Genomic DNA, 18628 nt, shown 5'->3' with positions numbered 1-18628 from the left:
TAGCCATGTAGTCATGGACTAAGTATTTGTTAACTCTGGGAAAATTTCTCACCAGCACTTAAGAGCAATTCCATTACACTGGCATTAGAAACAATGAGAATTCAGCAGTTGGACTCTTTTTAAGAGTCTGGGTCATGGTGCAAAGCAAACAGGAAGGGGTGTGAATGCAGTTTGCATGCTAACAAACCCAGACAAGCTGTCCCAGGGCTGAGATATTATTTTCTGTTTCTCTGCAGGACTTACTAGCCTGGGGCAAGCCCAGTGCTAAACTGCCTCTACCCAATCTTCAGAGAACTTATAATAAGGGTCTGCAGCTTTCAGAAAAACACCAGCTTTCAAAAAAACACCAAGTGAATTCTCTGTTGAATAAATTCTGTATTATTAGAGATGGCTAGCTTAGCTCAATTCCCAGCATTGAATTTGCTCTGCACATCTGGCAGCAAAGGGGATTTTCTTGGGAACTTTTTGTAGTCTGAACATGACTTAGGACCCATGGCTGACTCAGCTTTGCAACAATGAAGGAAACCTTTTTTGGATAGATCCTGGTTACAGAGAAAAGGGGGTCAAGTTTTTATCCCTTTTCTGCTCCTTGCCACCCATGTCACCCTGGGGGCATGATTTCGGAAGAACAGCCAAGTGTCAGAGACTGGAAATTCCCCACCTTGCCTGCCTCTCTCTGGAGAAAAGAGCTTGGCATCAGCACTCAGCTGCTGCCAGTCCTTTCCCCATTTTCCTTTCCTTCAGTGGATCCCTTCAATATTGCCTTTGTCTGGAGACCATGTTGGCAGTGTTAATTTTAGGAAGAGTCTTTGTTTGCTCTTGGAGGTAAATATCCTTTTGTGAGTAAAACACTCTATCTCTTTTTTATATTCTTTGTTACTAATATTGCTGTGGTTATTGTGACTTTAATAAATTGTTATTCCAATTTATAATCTCTCCTTATTGTTCCTCATTGGAAGAAGCGGAGGGAAAGGTAGTAGGTTATTTATTTCTCTGTAGTTGTTAAAACCAGTACAAGAGAGAAATAAGGGTTGACCAGTCCTCACAGTCTAGAGAGAAGAGTTTGCTAGTTCAATGAAGATAATAATTTTTAATAATCAGGACAACAAAGAAAAACAGATCTAAACCAATTTGTCTAGAGACAGTGTTGACACTTTTAAAAATTTTATACAAAATCAAGAATGGATTGTATTTGTTTATAATGGCTCTCCTGGCAAGCTGATTCACACCATCAAAAGAGAACAAACCTTCCCTGATAAATGAAACCCAATTCTGAACCAAAAACTCATTATGTCATCTTTGGGCCAGTGTTTTCTGAGGTAATCGTCCCACTATCATTCCATGAAGAGTCTCTCACAGACATGGTCTCAGATAAAAAGGATAAAATTAAAAATTCTTACCAGAACAACAAGGCCTTTTGCATTAGTTTACAGTCTCTCTGTAAGGTAGAAACAATATCAGATGATAGACATATGAGTTACTACAAATGTTTTAATATTTACTTCAGAGAGTAATTAGTTCAATGTTGTTTTGGTCTTCTAAGATCTTCGCTTTTTAATGTAATTTTAGTCTGAAGTAAAGAGTAAAATTTATGTTTAGAAATGTACAGAATCAAAGAATGTTTGAGCTGGAATACACATTTGAAGATTGTCTAGACCAAACTTCCAGACCAGATAAGGGTCAGCTATAAGGAGGTGCTCAGAACTGTATTCAGTTGTGTTTAAATATCTCCACAAACGGGGATTCTACAGTCATTCTGATTAATCTTCTCTAGCTGAACTCACACTATTTTTTTTCCTTAGTCTTGAATAAAATTTCAACTGTGTTTTTAATTTGTGCCAGGTGCCTTTTGTGCTTTCACTGGACTCCGCTAGGAAGAGTCTGGCTTCATCCTTCACTTACACATCTGAGCATTTATACCCACCATCAAGATTTCCCCTATGAGCCTTCTCTTTTTCAGTCTGAATAGTCCCAAGTCTCATCCTCTCCTCCTATGAGAGAAGTTCCAATGCTCAATTGTCTTTGTCCAGTATGCCCATGTCTCTTGTACTGGGGAGCCCAGAACTCAGCTCAGCACTCCAGACATGTATCAGAGTTGGGTAGAAGAGAAGGATCATCCCCTCGACCTGCTGGAATTTGTCTGCCAGCTCAAAGGCTCATTACTTGCTTCTGATCAACTCACTGTCCACTAGGACACCAAAGTCTTTCACTTTCTTGGCAGTTCAGCCAATTTTAACCCAAATTTCACTTACATAGTCTGTATTTCATCATCAAAATCCTCGCTGCAGTCAAGATAAGCAGTATTTAATGCTGTCCCCCTCATCCGCTGATTTGGATCCAGACTTCTCATTGTAGAAGTCCATGAGGTTGGTCAAGCATGACTGACCTAAAATAATTGGATATCATGAGAAAATACCAGAAGAGAAAATATAATTTACACTACTATCATGCACTTCCATCAATGTTATTGTTTTATGTTTTTGACTCATCATTATTCTACTCTATCCAGTACTACTCAGTAAAAAAATCTTCAAATTCTGGGAAAAAAAACCCAAAACAAAACTAAAATATTAATAGTAAAGTCAAAAGTCATCTGAAATTAAATTCTATGCTCATTTTACAAAACTTCAGATTACCATCTCTTTCAAAAAAGTTGCTTTCCTAGCATTTTTCCTCATAGATTTTATCTGAGCCATGATCAAAAAAGTGAATAATAGTTCATAGTAGGTATCATGTAAGTAAGGAAACAGAGTATATGGTCACATAAGAGTAGAAATCATAGCTACAAATCCATTTCTTCTTAATAATTCCTTAGACTTGGGTAAAATTAAATTCCAGACATCACTATAAATCAGTGATATATTACTGTTTCTTGAAAGTTTATACCTGTAATACTTCATGTAATTTTGTTTTTAATTCAATGGACATTCTATTCCATAAAATTCACCATTTTAAATAAGAAATATGTGTGACATTTTTAGAAGGGCCTTGGCTGGCCTTTGGCATTCAGGAAAGCTAGCATCACTTTAATTGCACCATGTCCTTTCTCATGGTACTGTTCTAAAAGATGACAGAAATGTTTACTTCCCCCTGGTTTATAGTTCTGTCAAATAATTTCATGTCTTGTGAATGGGATAATAAAATCAATTGATAGCACTAAAATACTTCATTTTCTCTCACACAGATGCTTATTTAGTGACAGTTTAAAAAAGAAAAAAAAGTCTTCAACCATACATAGAGCTGAGACCACAGAGACTCTCTGAAAACACCTTGGTCAAGGATCTGTAGCAGGAAGTTGACTGAGTTAGACAGCTAATCCAGCCTAACAAATGTGCTTTCAGCTGTATGGGTTTGAACTTCTTTTTATTTGTAAAACTATACTTCAAATATTAGAGCCTTGAGTAGGGTAAATATTTTTGAGATGAGTGAGGTCTCTGCTTAATGTGATGAGTAAGCTCATTTTAATAAAGCCACATCCCATCCAAAATATTATATGATGGTTTTTAACTTACTATTACATGATATTGTAGTAGGATATTAATGTATCATGATATGACATTTGGTTAATAAATGCAATCAAACGAAAAAACATATGTTTTAACTTTGAACATATAAGGATAACACCATATTACAATAAAGACACATCTGAAGATGGGATGCCATCCAAAGGGACAACATGAGAAGTGGAACAATGGGAATCTCATGTGGTTTAGTGAGACCACATGCAAGGTGCTGAACCTGGGCCAGGGCCTTTTTACAAGAGTATGTAGTGACAGGAAAAAAAAGGAATGGGTTCAGTCTGAAAGACTGGGGTTAACTTGGATATTAGGAGAAAATTTTTTACTGTGAGGTTGGTGAGGCACTGGCACAGGTTGCACAGAGAATTTGTGGATGCCCCATCCCTGGAAGTGTTCAAGGCCAGGTTGTGTGGAGCTCTGAGCAACCTGGTCTGGACTTCAACTCTGCCCATGACAGCAGGGTTGGAACAAGATGGCCTTTAAGGTCCCTTCCAACCTAAGTCATGCTATGATTCTGTGAGAAGCACCAAAATCAGCAGTACACAAACACTATGGGACATAAACCAGTTCTGCAGCTAGAGGAATTCATTGCTAAATATTTTTTGATTTGTAATATTGAATTTGTCAATATTGAAGCTTAGACAGCTTTGGTATTTTGCATAGGAAGAATAAAATGTAAGCATTTCAGTAATAATAAAAGTGTCAAAGGTTTGATATTTTTAATATATAAAGGCTGAAACTGAATAATATTAGATGCAAAAAAATGCAGTAATGTTTAAAATTCTACTTTGGGGGAATATTTTTCAATATGTTTTTACAGTTCTTCATTAGGAACTCTTGCTCTTTTTCTTTTCTCAAGTACCTGTTTTTTATGGAATTATAGGGCTTAATTAACAGTCAGTTAACCTATAATTTCAGATTTATATAAAATCTGATTTATTTTTTACATGATGGATCAGTTTATTATATAATTGAATATAACTGAATAATGACATTTTGAAAAGAGAATAAGCTGTTCTTGAATAGAAATGAATTATCAAACACATAAAAGATAATTCTCTGGAAATACATGCATATCACACTCAAACAGCTTATTCTAAGCATCATATACAAAAGTGACTGGAAAATGGAAATTGTCTAATTGTGAAATTATAATTTTTATAAGTGAGGCATAAGTCACTCTTTTTTTAACTTGTTTGCATCACAATTAAATTCAGACATTCAAATCTATGTATAACTATCAAAACTTTCAAAGTGGTACCCATTGTTACTTTAGGAAACCTGTGAGAATTTTACTGTTGAGCTCAATGACTGCAAACTCATAATTCTAGTAAAAGTTAAAAATTAAAATTCTGAAAACAAATCCTGAAATGCCAATTTATAGTTGCAAGTCTTGTAAACAAAGGAAATAACTTGTATTCTTCCAGACTTACCCTGTAATCCTATAGCAAATCTGGAAAAATATTTATACTTATCACATGAAACATATAAATCACCTGAAAATTTAATTCAGTGTCTTTAATAACAATGTATCATCTTTCTTTTCTTTTATGTATTTATTTATGTATTTAAGTAAATGTTGCATATGTTATGCAAGTTAATAGTTTTGGTATCAGATAGCCTAGCTCTTCACTTCAAGGTAAAAATATAGTTAAATAAACCCATTATTTTTCTAACTTAAAGCACAGACTATGCAGACTATGTTTGTAATAGTTTTACACTCAAGAATGGGATTCACAAGTTGAAAATATTTTGACAGTTACTGGACTTTAATAGCAACTAAAATTTTTGCTCTAATTATCCAGAATTTTTTCACAGTCCTCTTGTTTGACACATCTGTTACCTCCTTGCTAAACCAGTATTAACATGGTTTCAGTGATCATAAACACAAGCACGACAGTAAGTACTCAGCAAAGAGTTTACAGACAACTAACAGGCTGAACATATTCTACAAAAATATTGCTCAAATAACTAAATAATAAATACACCCACAGAAGCCAAAAAGGGGGGCATACAAAGACTGCTAAATGGAATAATACAAAATATTTGTAATGTGATACAAATATTTACAAATAATACAAAATATGTGTAATTCCTTAACTTAACATCAAAATATTGGCATTGAAATCAAAATGTAGAAAAGAGAATAATCTTTAAAAAAGCTTTTAGCCCCGTTGCCACTGCAGTGACATTGATCCTGTCAGTAGTGAGGGCACACATGACATAAATCACCTTTTGTCAGTGCTCTCACTTATCAGAGACTTATCACAAGTCCAATGTGTCAATGGCCAGGGGTCCTATGCATCCACTTTCCCAGCTCAGTTCTAGGAGGCTTGGAAGGAGAAAACCTGTCAAATGAAGATTTGAAAGTTCTTATTTTGGTAACCCAAGACTAAAAAGACCAGGAAAGGACCTGAGTAAACATCAGTATGAGCAAGGTTTCTGCTGGTACAGATTTCATCCATGCAGCTTCTTAGTCAGACAGCTCACTCATGCGGAGCAGGCATCATCACTTCAAGGGACTGAAGTTATTGATCAAGTTAATAAGCAAACTTCTTAGTTCTCAATTTGCCTAATGTTTCCTGAAATGAATAATGAAGTAGAAATAAGTTGTAGGTGGAAATTTACCACCTTGGCAATTGGAACATGGGTTTTACTCAAAATCAGAGCGAACTATAACCAGGAAATTTAAACAATGCTGCTCAACACCAGCCTTTTTTACTTCACAAAGTGGGGAAATTCAGATTTTCAGTCAAAGCAAAACCCAGGAAGCTTTTGTGTACCACCATAAACCACTGTGTGAGGCCTAGTTTCCAGTGGGTAAATGACACTGGAAGTAACATGTGTAAGTTATTCAATGCACATCAGAAACATATCAGAGAAAAATTTAACAGGATCTATATGATAATGTAAATATATACAACCTTGAGGCATGAAATCTACTGTTTATATGACTGTGATGAAATGATTCGATGGAGTAACAGATACAGATTAATATGCAGAGTAAGCTTTAAATATACAGAATTTGCAATTTTAAAAATCAAAGGAATAACACAAGCTCCAACCCTATCCCTCATAACTGCAAGATGAACTGTAGACAGCTGAGGGTCCTAAAATATACTTCAGCGCTTGGTTTTTGATTTGATAACATTGCCATTTAGACAACAGAAAACACACTGCCTTTGCAAACATTTCAAATTATATTCTAAATAGATAATAGAGTTCACCTTGAACTTTTCAATCACTGTTGAAGTAAGTTCAACACTTGAACATCAGTTGGAATGAATTCAAAATGAATTCTCTCATCTCTTCCTTTACAAGGTAAATATAGGTTCTGGTAAACCTGGTAAGTATAGGTTCCAGCACCATAGTAAATTTTAAGTGTATACCTGTGTACTCACATGTGAAGGCTCTCTTCAGCATTAAATAATACATAACTTGACAATATATTATTTACTTCAGGAGATACAATGTGATTGATGCAATCAGACAATATACTGCAGCACATAATAGAGAAGATGAAAATTTAGGAGAAAGAAAAAAAAAATTAAAAAAACCCCCAAACAAACCATTTCTATCCCCAGAACAGGAAGATAAAGAAAATATAAGAGTTTAATAAAAGAAATCTAGGCATCAAGAACTGAGGAAAATATAATTCCGTCTTTAGTTTGCTATAAATACTCGCTTTAGTTTTTCAAGTTTACTTAGTTTACTGGACAAACTCCCATAATTCTATAGCTTCAGAAAGAGAAAACAAGTTTTCTAATTAGTGAATGCCAGTGCCTTTTCTACCTTGTTATTCAGTGGTTCATCATCTCCATCTGGTTTCTGACTTATGACCCAATGGGGTTTATTATGTTCCAAATAAAGTCCAAAAAACCCCCACCCCATTCACTCACTATTTTATTTCTTTGCATTGAGTCAGGCATTTCTTCCCTGAGATCTCCTCTTTTTTCTACACTTTCAAATTTCTAATTTTTACTGACTGTTCTTTTCTTAGTTCCTCTTTCCTTTGAGCATATGATACCTTTTAATAATTCTTTATTGCCTTAATTTCACCACCTGTGCTCTTCAGTGGATTGATCTGTACAGAGAAGCAAGAGACAGACTTTTCCCAGGCCACACAAAAGAGGAATGCCCATACAAGTGGGAAAAGAACACAAGTCTTGAACCTGAAACTGGTACTTCAGAGAAAAGTCTTCACCTCTGTATGAAGCTTTTTGACATCTAGTGCTAAGCATGATGTAAGAATGAAGTATCCTATCTAAAGCATTTATCCTGGGCTGTGAAATTGTGTTGCACCAACCATTCTCAGTATTTATTCACATTCCCATGGAATTGTTCCCTCTCTCTCAATTTCTCTCTCAGAAGTTTTCTTAGCTTTGAAATACTGCAATTCTTGAAACCTAGTCCTCTTACAATAACGATTACAGGCATTCTCCAGCTTATATCTGTAAATAATAGTCCCTATTAATATTAAACATGTTTTTAAAAGGTACCTTCTCTTTTTCTCTAATTTGATTTGAGTAGTATAGAACAGACTCTTTTCTGCATTTCTCATTGAGCTGTGCTCTTTAATAAATTGATTTGCAGGCATTCAAGATCTAGTACTTCTGAGGTTTCAGTAGCCTTAAATCAGGTAATGATTTCTCTCATAGAGAAGGTCTCTTTCTCAGACACACACAAACAGATGTTCTAAATTCCAGACTGAGGAAGAACAGTTTACATTATTCTAGTCATGGGAATCACTCCAACCATTATCTTTGATAATACCATCTATATAAAATATTTCGCACCACTGAGATAATTTTTTTTAAATTTAATGTTCTCTAGAATGGTTCTGCTTGCCTGTCACTGAGAACAGTGTTCCCCTATGAGAACTGGCTGACCTGCATTCCCAGCTGTTTTTCCTGAGAAAAGTCAAAATATGCATAGAACAAACATATGTATGTATGGTCCATAGATGTTCAACTCATGTATTTTTGCCATCTGTTTCTTCTTTATGAAACCATAAGAACTTCTGCAAGGACAGCTCATATTTTTATCCCATGTAATTGTAACTTCCAAAGAGGTTTTTTAAGTGTGCAGTTTCATGAGATTCCATAACTTACTTATAGTACATATCCCATATGAAGTTCTGTAAAATGGCTTTATACCTTGGACAAAAATTGCTTTTATGATTTCCACTACATAAGTGTGGATCACTCTCTATTTTGTTTTTTCAAAAATGATTTTTTTCCACTATTTGTAATACAGAACTCTTGATGACTTCTTGCTTCTATTACATGCTTGAATAACTTCCTTTAATACATGTTCCTTCATGCCAAATAATGTTCACTAAATATATTCCCTGTACCTTTGTCTTTTGTCCTTCCAAAACAGCTATCTCACTATATGATTCATCAAATCTCTGATAAAAATGTAAAATTCCTAGCTAGGGAGAAGGCCTCCTACCTCTCCTTAGCAGCTGGTTATCAAATCACCAATCTGTTTCTTTTTCTTTGTAGTGTTTCTGGCAGGGATTGCAAGCTACGTCATCTCAGAAAGCTTGGTTTTCCCAAGTACTGTGTTAATGTTTTCGCTCCGGTTTACCAACCTTCTTCTTCACAATTAACACATTACACTTATGCTGCTGCAATCTCTTTTTTCATTTGGAACTGTTTTAAGGATGAGGGCTTCACCAGCATGTAGGTTAGTAGTTGAATCCTTATACACAGGGAGAAGGAGAGATAAAGTGGGAAACAGAATAGAAAACGCAACCTGTCCAAGACAGCTTAGTCATTGCACTTGATTACTCATTATCTTCTTCTGCTACCTGCTGCAAAGCCATCTGTTAGTGGAAGAAACTCCACTTTGTTTGTCCAAATTTGCTCAAAATCTGTTGTTTATCATTCTGTTCAAGTGGTTTCCTCAGACTGCTTGTAAAGTTAATCATGTTCTTTCAAGTTCGCAGGAACAAGGTCAGATGTCTGCCAGGAAAGATTAAGAAACTACAGGTGCTATTCTGGAACGAACAGAAATATTGTCAAACTCACACAAATAAAACAACATTAAAAAATCACTTTCTTCCTTATTTCCCCAATCACCATGGTATTTTTCACTGATTATGTTTCATGAAAGAGAAAAGCTACAACTTTTAGTTGCTTCAGCAAATAATTCAGGACATGAACTTCTTCAATATTCACCTAGGCCATGTAGAGACAGGTAATGTTCAAGCTTTACAGTATTGTACATTTTAACTTTGCAATATATTGAACCAAACTCTCTTAATATTGAAGCAATGAGTTAACTCCTAATCTCATATTTTCATTTTCCTGAATAATATTGCTTGGCATTTACAAGTCTGCTGGTCAAAATCCAAACAATACAGAATTATTTTCCCCATAAAACTCAGCACAGTAAAGCATTATTACAGCAGCTAGAACCTTATATAACTTTCCTGACTTTCAAAATTCATATTTCATTAGACAAAACTTTACCCCTCACAGCTATTCTAATATCTTTGTTGTTTTTATCCTTGAAACTAGCATCATTAATATTCAGACTTTAATATCTTCTAGTAGAAAGTACCAACTTGATTTATAGTTAAATACATAATTTTCTGCATCTGATTACCTGAAAATAATAGGTTTACAAAAAGAAATACAGTCAATCTGTTTGATTGGGTTTTGTTAATTACATAGGAGGGAGGATATTTTTCTTATTCAGAATTTTCTGTCTATAAATACAGTTAATAAATAGGTAGATAAATGGAGAAAAAGTAGTCAAATCTAAGCTCCCATTGCAGGCATATATTTTTCCTTGAAATTACTAGGAACTGGAAAGCAGTCAAACATACTAGATTAAATGTTGTGCTGTAAAACAGGGTTTTTGACTTTACACAACATATGTGCTAAAATGGAAACTAAAAAAAAAAAAGTTCAATTTAATAATTTTGTTCTGTTAAAAGAATATTTTTGCTTGACAACTTGATTTTGTCTGACATTTTATTGAAACAAATTTTTATCTGGTAAATACACTGGACTTAGGAGCCATTCCTAACAAACACATTGTGTTGGATTTATTCTCCTTTTTATCACCTCTGAAAATGATATTTCCCAATTTTGTCTTTTTGAAATACATTATATGTGACAAAAAAAAAAAAAAAAAAAAAAAAAAAAAAAAAAAAAAAAAAAAGCTTATTTAATACCCTCTAATGAGCAAATTGTTGTAAAACCCCAATTTTTGAAAGATAAGGTCCACCTTGTACAGCTTTTCAGGCCAGTCTTCAAAGTGACTTATCCTCTGCTGTTCAGCTCCCCAAGTCAGTCCATTTTAAGCATGAAACTGCAGTAATTCTTTTAAGAAAGCAATGTCTATTCATCTTTTTATTTGTCCTACAGCCTGTTTTTTTTAGGATCCGTGACATGACTTGTAAATTGTTGAAGCAACTATTTGAAAATTTAATTTCTAGCTTATAATGAAGTATGAATTAATAACAGCAAAGATTACAGAAGATCATCTGAATATCCTGGAAGGGGAACATTTTAATGTAGCAACAGAGATGAAGGAATGGAATGGCAAGCAATTCCTCATTATTCTTATTAACCAACCAGAGCATTTAGAGGCATCAAGGCACCATCGTGTAAAATCAGGGGAATTCTAAAACCTGGACTACAAAAAAGATTTACTCAAGAGACAGTTCAGCTGAACATTTAACCACTTCCAACTGACAGATACAACACTCTAATCATCTGTTTCTACATATGTGCAGAGGTTTGGGTACTCACAAGGGTTTTTGATTCTCTTCTCTGTTGACTAGTTTATAGGTTATGTTTGATTTTCTAAACTTCTGTTGCATTGTGCTTCTTAAACACCCTAAAGAAATGCAGCCCAGGGAAGCTCAATATTTTAGAGTAGCAATATCACTGAAGCCTTTTGCTTAGCATGTTTACATCCAGAACCTGCTTTGAATGTACAAAGTCCAATAGCTATTTCAGGTCTAGAATTTAATTTGGCTTCATTTTGATGAGAGGGGGAAAGTCTATTCCAGTTGTCATTATTCACTAACAGCAGAGGTAAATTTGTTTCTATCTGATAAATCTGACATTTCATTAAGTGAAGCTGGTAGATTGATACACTTCTAAAAACACACAGACATTTCACTATATCTTCATGTTAGGAAGCAAATTAGCTGAATTAAAAAAAAAAGTTTCAAAGTGTTTATGTTTCTAAATTCTAATAATGATTTGGGTTTAAATTAAATAAGACATAGGGTTCCAAGTGTCAACTTTAACTTAAGATAGCTTCAGAAATGATCAATTTATTTTAAAATAGTAGTACTAAAATGCAGATCAACAGAGCTAATTACTCAGAAAATATTGGCCAAAAGCAGAGCATCAGTGGTATGGCTCAGGTTTTGAATTTGTCATTTCATTCCACGGATCCACAGAGATAGATCCATTGGCACAGCAAACAAAAGGTCATGATTTGATCATTAGATCACTACTTCTCTCTTCACTAGATTAGAGGGATCACCTTCATGACTTTTAACTATAAAATAAATCAGAAACTATTACCATCAAGTTGGTTACTATTATCCATTCCCAATGGCTGAAGTTTTCCTTCTTTCTTCTATGCTTTATTTTATACTTCCTTTGGTTCCAACACTCTGACCAAAGAGAGTTGGAGAACACAGGTTTTACAGAACATAAAGAACTTTTCTGAAAAATCTTGCTTTACTCTTCTCTTGTCAATGCAGCTTTTTCTGCTTTCTCACATCAATATACCCCAAAAATTTGTTCCAACTCTCTGAAAAAATTCTTCCTTGAAAATCAGATTCCATTATTAATCTAACGAGCAAGAAGGAAGGAAAACCTTTTTTACATTTTTTTTGCTCTGTCTGCTCTGCTCTCTTCAACTGTCCTACTTTCACAGTTGTGCATTGACAGTTTTGTCTGTACTTTTGCTGACAACTTTATTCTTCTTTGCCCCAGACACATTCAGTGGCCTTTCCTATTCCATCTTTAGGGCAGTGCAGACCTAGTTGTTCTTAAAACCTTTTACCAAAACCTCCGAAATTTTCTTATCTAGCAACTCAGTCTTTCTTCCTGTCAGCCTCACATCTGTTCCTCACATCTAGTCAGCAGCCCAGCATGAAACAATGAAACAACTGTTGTTGTCCTTAAACTCTGACATCTGTCTCTGTTTCTCCATCACGTTAGTTTTTCTTTTGCAAGCATGAAACTTTTATTCTAGAATTTTTATTTTTTTTTTTTTCTGCCACAATCTTTAGATCCGTTATGGAAACATTGTGGATAATATGACCTGTTTAGATTTTAAACAAGTAGAAATATTATAGAGATGTTATCGGTTGTAAATATCAGCTCATATCAAAATTGGTGTGGCTGGATGAATGTCAGACAAATAAGCAGAAACAATTTGGGGGAAACAAGCTTGGGAAAGGTTAAAAAGAAATAGGAATGCAGAGAAAAATAGTGATAAAGGTGTGCTGGGTTGTTTTAATTACATCGTATGTTATATTAAATTTGAAATAGAATTCTTTTTTTGCCTATTCTATGACCTACATGATGCACCCAAACTCTCCCACTAAAATAAATTCTGAATAATTTGAAAATTTTGTGAAACTGAAAAGACTATTTCCTTCCCCCCCCCACCCCACTACATTACTGCCAGCAGAAACTTTTCAATTCAAATTCTTCGTTGTGTTTTATTATGGTGGGCTTCCATAGGATATGGAAGTACCCCCTCCAGAACTTTCCCCAAGCAGACTGTTATTCTGCCTCTTCTTTTTGCATGACATTAATTTCTTCTTTTATTTTCATGTAATTGTCATTAGTAGGATGAGCATAGTGGTTTTGCAAGATAACAAGTAATTAACCCCAGCTTCCAGTGGGGGTTCGCGAGCACCTTATGACCTCTCTCCCTCTTTTTTTTTGTAAAGGATATTGAAATATCAATAAATAATTTCTTTATGTGTACAATAGATATACATAGGATGGAGCCCAAGGAGGGGACAAAGAATGCCTGAAGTGGTGTTAATTTTAGCTGGGGCAGTAGTATCATGCCAGGCCCACGAGGGCAGGGAACTGATGTGGCATTTTGACCAGGGGTTGCTATTTCTGGGATTTTTTTACTATACAGTTATTTTTCCAGATATATCTACTCATATTCTCTTTTCCTTATTGGTGGGAAGGGATTGGTTTAAATAAAAGAGGAGAATTTGCAGTGTTGCCCTTCAATTATCTTAAACCAAGACAGTTTGCTTCAGATCAGAGATGTATACAGGGTGTTATATCTAGTAGAAAGTGTGTAGTTTATTGCTCATATGTGCGTGGATGCAGTCCCTGATGCAATCATACATGGAAACACATGGAAAACACTCTGGTCTGGTAGAACATGTATTATTCACTGTCTCAAGGCAAATACATGGAGGCTTTCTTTGTTTATTTAGATCTATTCAGGTTTTTTAAAGTTTGTATATAAGTAGCTCTATAATGATTTTTGACCCTCTATGTGGTGTGTGTCTATTTTATTCAAAGCTGCTCATCTGAGGTTCCCTTCCTGTAAAGCACTATTCATTTCTCTAAACCAGTAACATGTGTACGTATTATGTAACTTTAATCCTTCTACCTATGTATATCTAGTGTACATCTATACCTTATATGCCACCATTCAGTCACCTTGAGCTCGTTCATAGTAGATTCATTTAACCAAACCAAAGTTATTTTGATGTATATTTGTATGTTTTTATTGTTTAATCCCTGCAAGATATATTCCTTTTGGCTTCCTTAATTTTGAAACCCTGACCCAGGAGCAGCCAAGAAACCTATGATCATTTTTATTTAGCTGGCTTCTTTCTAATTATTTTTAGAGTTTTACTGGATTTAATTTTATGGATCCTAGTTCAGTCCATAAAATTAAAACATTAATATCTGTCTCTGAGTGTTTAACCACACGAACTCTTCTTTTTAAATGAAGCTGTTCATTAAACCAAGTTATTTGCATATTGCATGGCATACTTCTGTGAAAGAGAGAAAGACCCATTCATACATGATAGTGCTCATCCTACTTATGCCTGACACTTGTGTCACCACTTCATTTGCAAATTCTATTTTTACTAGTTCAGAGCTCAGCTTTATAATCTTTCTGTGGGCTGAAACTTGACAAAGAATAGCTCTACTCCAGAGTCCATTTGAGCTTCAAATTTCAAATAAATCAGGTTCACCATTTCCATAAACTTTTACACAAGTGTGACAGATCAGGCTGCATTCCTGTCAGCTCACATGAGTTAAGCAGGGTTGGGTCTTTGAAGATAATACCTCCTGGAAAATCCATGAGGATTCTATATCTTCCTTTACTGTGAGAGTGGTGAAATAGGATGCCCAGGGAAGTTGTGGATGCCCCGTCCTTGGAAGTGTTCAAGACCAGATTGGTTGGAGTTCTGAAGTGATCTAGTGATCTAGTTGAAGATGCTCCTGCCCATGGCAGTGGGATTGAAACTAGTTGATCTATAAGACCCCTTGTTCTACTCAACTCAATCCATTCTATGTTTCTATAATCCCATGACAACACATGCACTGCACTCAGTGCTCAAGAAATAGGTGCATGTGGATTTATAGTCATCATTTTGGTGAGAAAAGGCCTTTGAAATCACTGAGACAGTAGACCAAAAGACCTTGCTAGCAAATTATCACACAAATATTGGCATGCTTCCCCCAGGTTTATCTCTAGTGAGCCTGATTTTACCCCTTTCCCATCCTTTAAAGCTCTCTCAATTAGTCCTGTTAATGCCTGTGCAAAGATCCTTTTTCCATCTTTGGCAAGGGTACCCCATCAGCTGACAGCAGGCCTGTGCTGTCATGTAAACTGAGCCATGACCAAAACCCCACAAATTTCTGCCTACCTGTCAAATTCGTAATGGAAAATGACCTGGAGGCCTTACCAGGACAGGAAACTTTCTCTTCACATCCTTCACCCAGGCTCCAGGAAGGCAGCAGAGTTCCCTGAGGAGTGGCTCTGGTCTGCATACTGGACAATATGGTCATAATTTTATTTATGTAGGTTCAGCTATTCCTGCATTGAAATCACCATCATTCAGTAATAGAGATCTTTCTGCAAGTCTTAATAATCAGTTTTGATTTTTGCTACCTAGAATGTTATTTTAATCATATAATGTCATTTCACTATTCTTATCCACTTTCAAATTACTAAGGAAGACATGGAAGGGTAAAGAAAGATGAAATGATCCATCACTGATGCTTTCAGATCTCATTGATTGCTTGAGCCCACCATGTGTTACACAACTTTTCCCTCTCTCTTTTATTTGGTTATTAATTCTTGATTTGATCTTTACTTCTATTAATTTAGTTTAGCTAAGAGCTTTAGGAAGGCATCACATTAAAATCATTTTTGAATATCTTAATTCCTGAGAACAGCCAGATCACCTTTATTCCATTCTCCAACTGCAAGTTCAGAGAAGCCTAATAAAATTTCAGACATGACTTCATTCTTTCAAAAGCATTGCTGACTGTACAACCATTGCATCATATTTGTCCATATTTCTTATATCTGTGGTTTTCATTACATTTGCTTCCAGTTTATCCAGTAGATAAATCATATTTTCTGGTCTATTGCTCTTCAATAGTCTCTCTTACTCAATAAATAAATAAATAAATAAATAAACAAGTTACATTGCATCTACAATTCTCTGATCTTCAGGTCCTGAGGCTGATTTGGGAGCAACAGGAACCACACAAAATTTTATAGGTTGAGGAAAATTTTATTAGCTTCGTGCATATACTGTCCAGGATGGTCAGTAGTTATTACTCTTAAACTTTCACCATTTATGTCTAAATTTAAAATAATTTTTCAGATTAAATTCTGCTGAAAATGTCAATGGTAACTTCCCTAGAGTAAACTAATAATGACCCATTTCCAAGAGTAATCCTTTAATTTCTTGAACATTTTTTTAATCATATCAGTTCTGTAATGGTCATTGTATTTGAAAAAGATATTTTATTAATAGGATTTGGTTGTTTTGTTGTTGTTTTTTTTGGGTGTGTGTGTGGTTTTGGTGGGTTTTTTGTTTTTGTTTTTTGTTTGTTTTTTGTTTTTTGTTTGGTTGGTTTGGTTTTTGTGGTTTTTTTTTTGTTTGTTTGTTTGTTTTGTTTGGTTGTTTGGGTTTTTTTGTTTTTGTTTTTTGTTTTTGGTGTTTGGGTTTGTTTGGGGTTTTTTTTTGTTTTCCTTTAGTAAGTTTTTCTTTACCTTGTTAAAGAATTTCCAGGTCAAAGTTTTAACTTCCTGGTGTGCCTTTTACTTTTTCTTTCAGCTGGACACATCTCTTATCATAAGACCTTATATTTCCAATATTGTTCTGTTCTATTCTGTCAAAGATACAAGTTTTTTCCTCTACTTCCTTTCCCTTCTTCTGTTTGTGTAGAGAATACATCTCTTCTTAAAATTCACTCCCATCTTTACATGAATGTGCTGCCACAGCCCTTCCAGCCTTTTGAACAGATATTTCAGCCAACTGCTTCATTTTCCTCTCTGAAGTGAAACATTGCCGTGGTGGATTCTTTCCTTTCCTGTTTTAAATGTGGGTACCATTTGGGCACTTCCAGAAAGAAGTAATGTCTTTCTAAATGCTGCTTACATGTTTTCATTTTGGCCCGTTTCTCTGAGAAGCCATCTTTTAAAATATAGCCAATTTACATGGCAATGGTCAAAATCTCTTGTTACCAGCATAGATTCTATTTTTGAGAATTCTGCACACTCTGCTCCTAACAGGATGACTGATAACTGCAAACATCCTTGTATTACTGCTGTTACTCTCTTCTGACCTCTCCCTGGATCTTCAAACTTATTTAAACACTATAGTCCTTGTTGATATTCTTCAAGTTTTGCATTCACTCCTTGCTTTCTTCATTTTTTCATCTTTTGGAACCACTCCTTCTGGTTAATTTTGATATTTCTAAGTTCTTTACTCTACAATATTTAAGTTATCTCATAGATTATAATTTATTTTTCATGAAGTTCTTTATTTTGGTGCCCAAAGTAGCATCAGCCTTGTCTAATCAGGCTTTTCAGTTAATTTCATTATTTCTGGATTCTGATATTTCTACAGGAGTATATGTGCACTTGATATTTTATTTTCATTTAGCTGTTGGCTGTTGTATTTCTTACATTAAATTGATTGATTTTGGCCCTATCTAATGTTGCTAAACTTTTTTTTTTTTTTGTAATTAATGTACCTGTGGAGAATGAAGCACTTGCTGACTTTCAAGCAGTTTTTATTTCAGTGATTTGATCCAAAGGCTTCCTAATTTGACATGCCAGAAGCCTTAGCCCATTTTAGCTTTAGTGAAGCCAATCAATCCTCCATAGGTTTTCTGTATTTCTCTCAAGGTCTTTTCCTCTGCATATTTTTCTAAGTTGTGGACCAATATTTTTCTGCTCTTGGAAAACTTCCAGAGAAATGGTGCAGTACTTCTTTGAAATCCTGATCTTACTTTGCACTTCAGTTTAAATTTTGCTTTAACAAATGCAAGCTCCATTTTCAAATGGAGAACCTCTTTCTCTGATGAGCTATTTACAAGAGCCTTAATTATTTTTTACTTCTGAAATATTCACCAAAATTAGCAAATTACTGCAAAATTATGTCTCCCTCAGAAGGTCCTAACTTGCTGAATTCTTTAGTAGAAAACCTCGTAACTACAGGTAGGAATGTAAGAAGAAACAAAGCAAGCTCACATAACACTAACAAGTTTAATAATCTTTACAAGGAAAAAAAAAGGAAATTATAGTATTTGAACTACTATAGTCATGAGGTTATATGAGTTTGTCTGCTCATAAGAGGCCTTAAATATCAGTCTAACTAATGGTGTTGTAGGACTACTGACACAAGAAAAAATAAGTATTTGACTTAGAATTGGAAATGATATTATATACCAGAAAATCTTCAAATTTTATATTATGGCATATGGTGCTATTTCATGGACTATTATATCTTCCCTTATTATTCTATTTCCTCTAGCAGAGTTCAATTTTAAATTCTAAAGCCATTGCAACTTTTCAAGTATTAGTATTTTTTAAAAACAAGCTGAGGCTAA

The sequence above is a fragment of the Prinia subflava genome, chromosome 2 (assembly GCF_021018805.1).
Source record: "Prinia subflava isolate CZ2003 ecotype Zambia chromosome 2, Cam_Psub_1.2, whole genome shotgun sequence".
NCBI classification, from domain to species: Eukaryota; Metazoa; Chordata; class Aves; order Passeriformes; family Cisticolidae; genus Prinia; species Prinia subflava.
The sequence above is the reverse complement of the archived record's forward strand: the minus strand, read 5'-3'. Positions refer to the sequence as shown.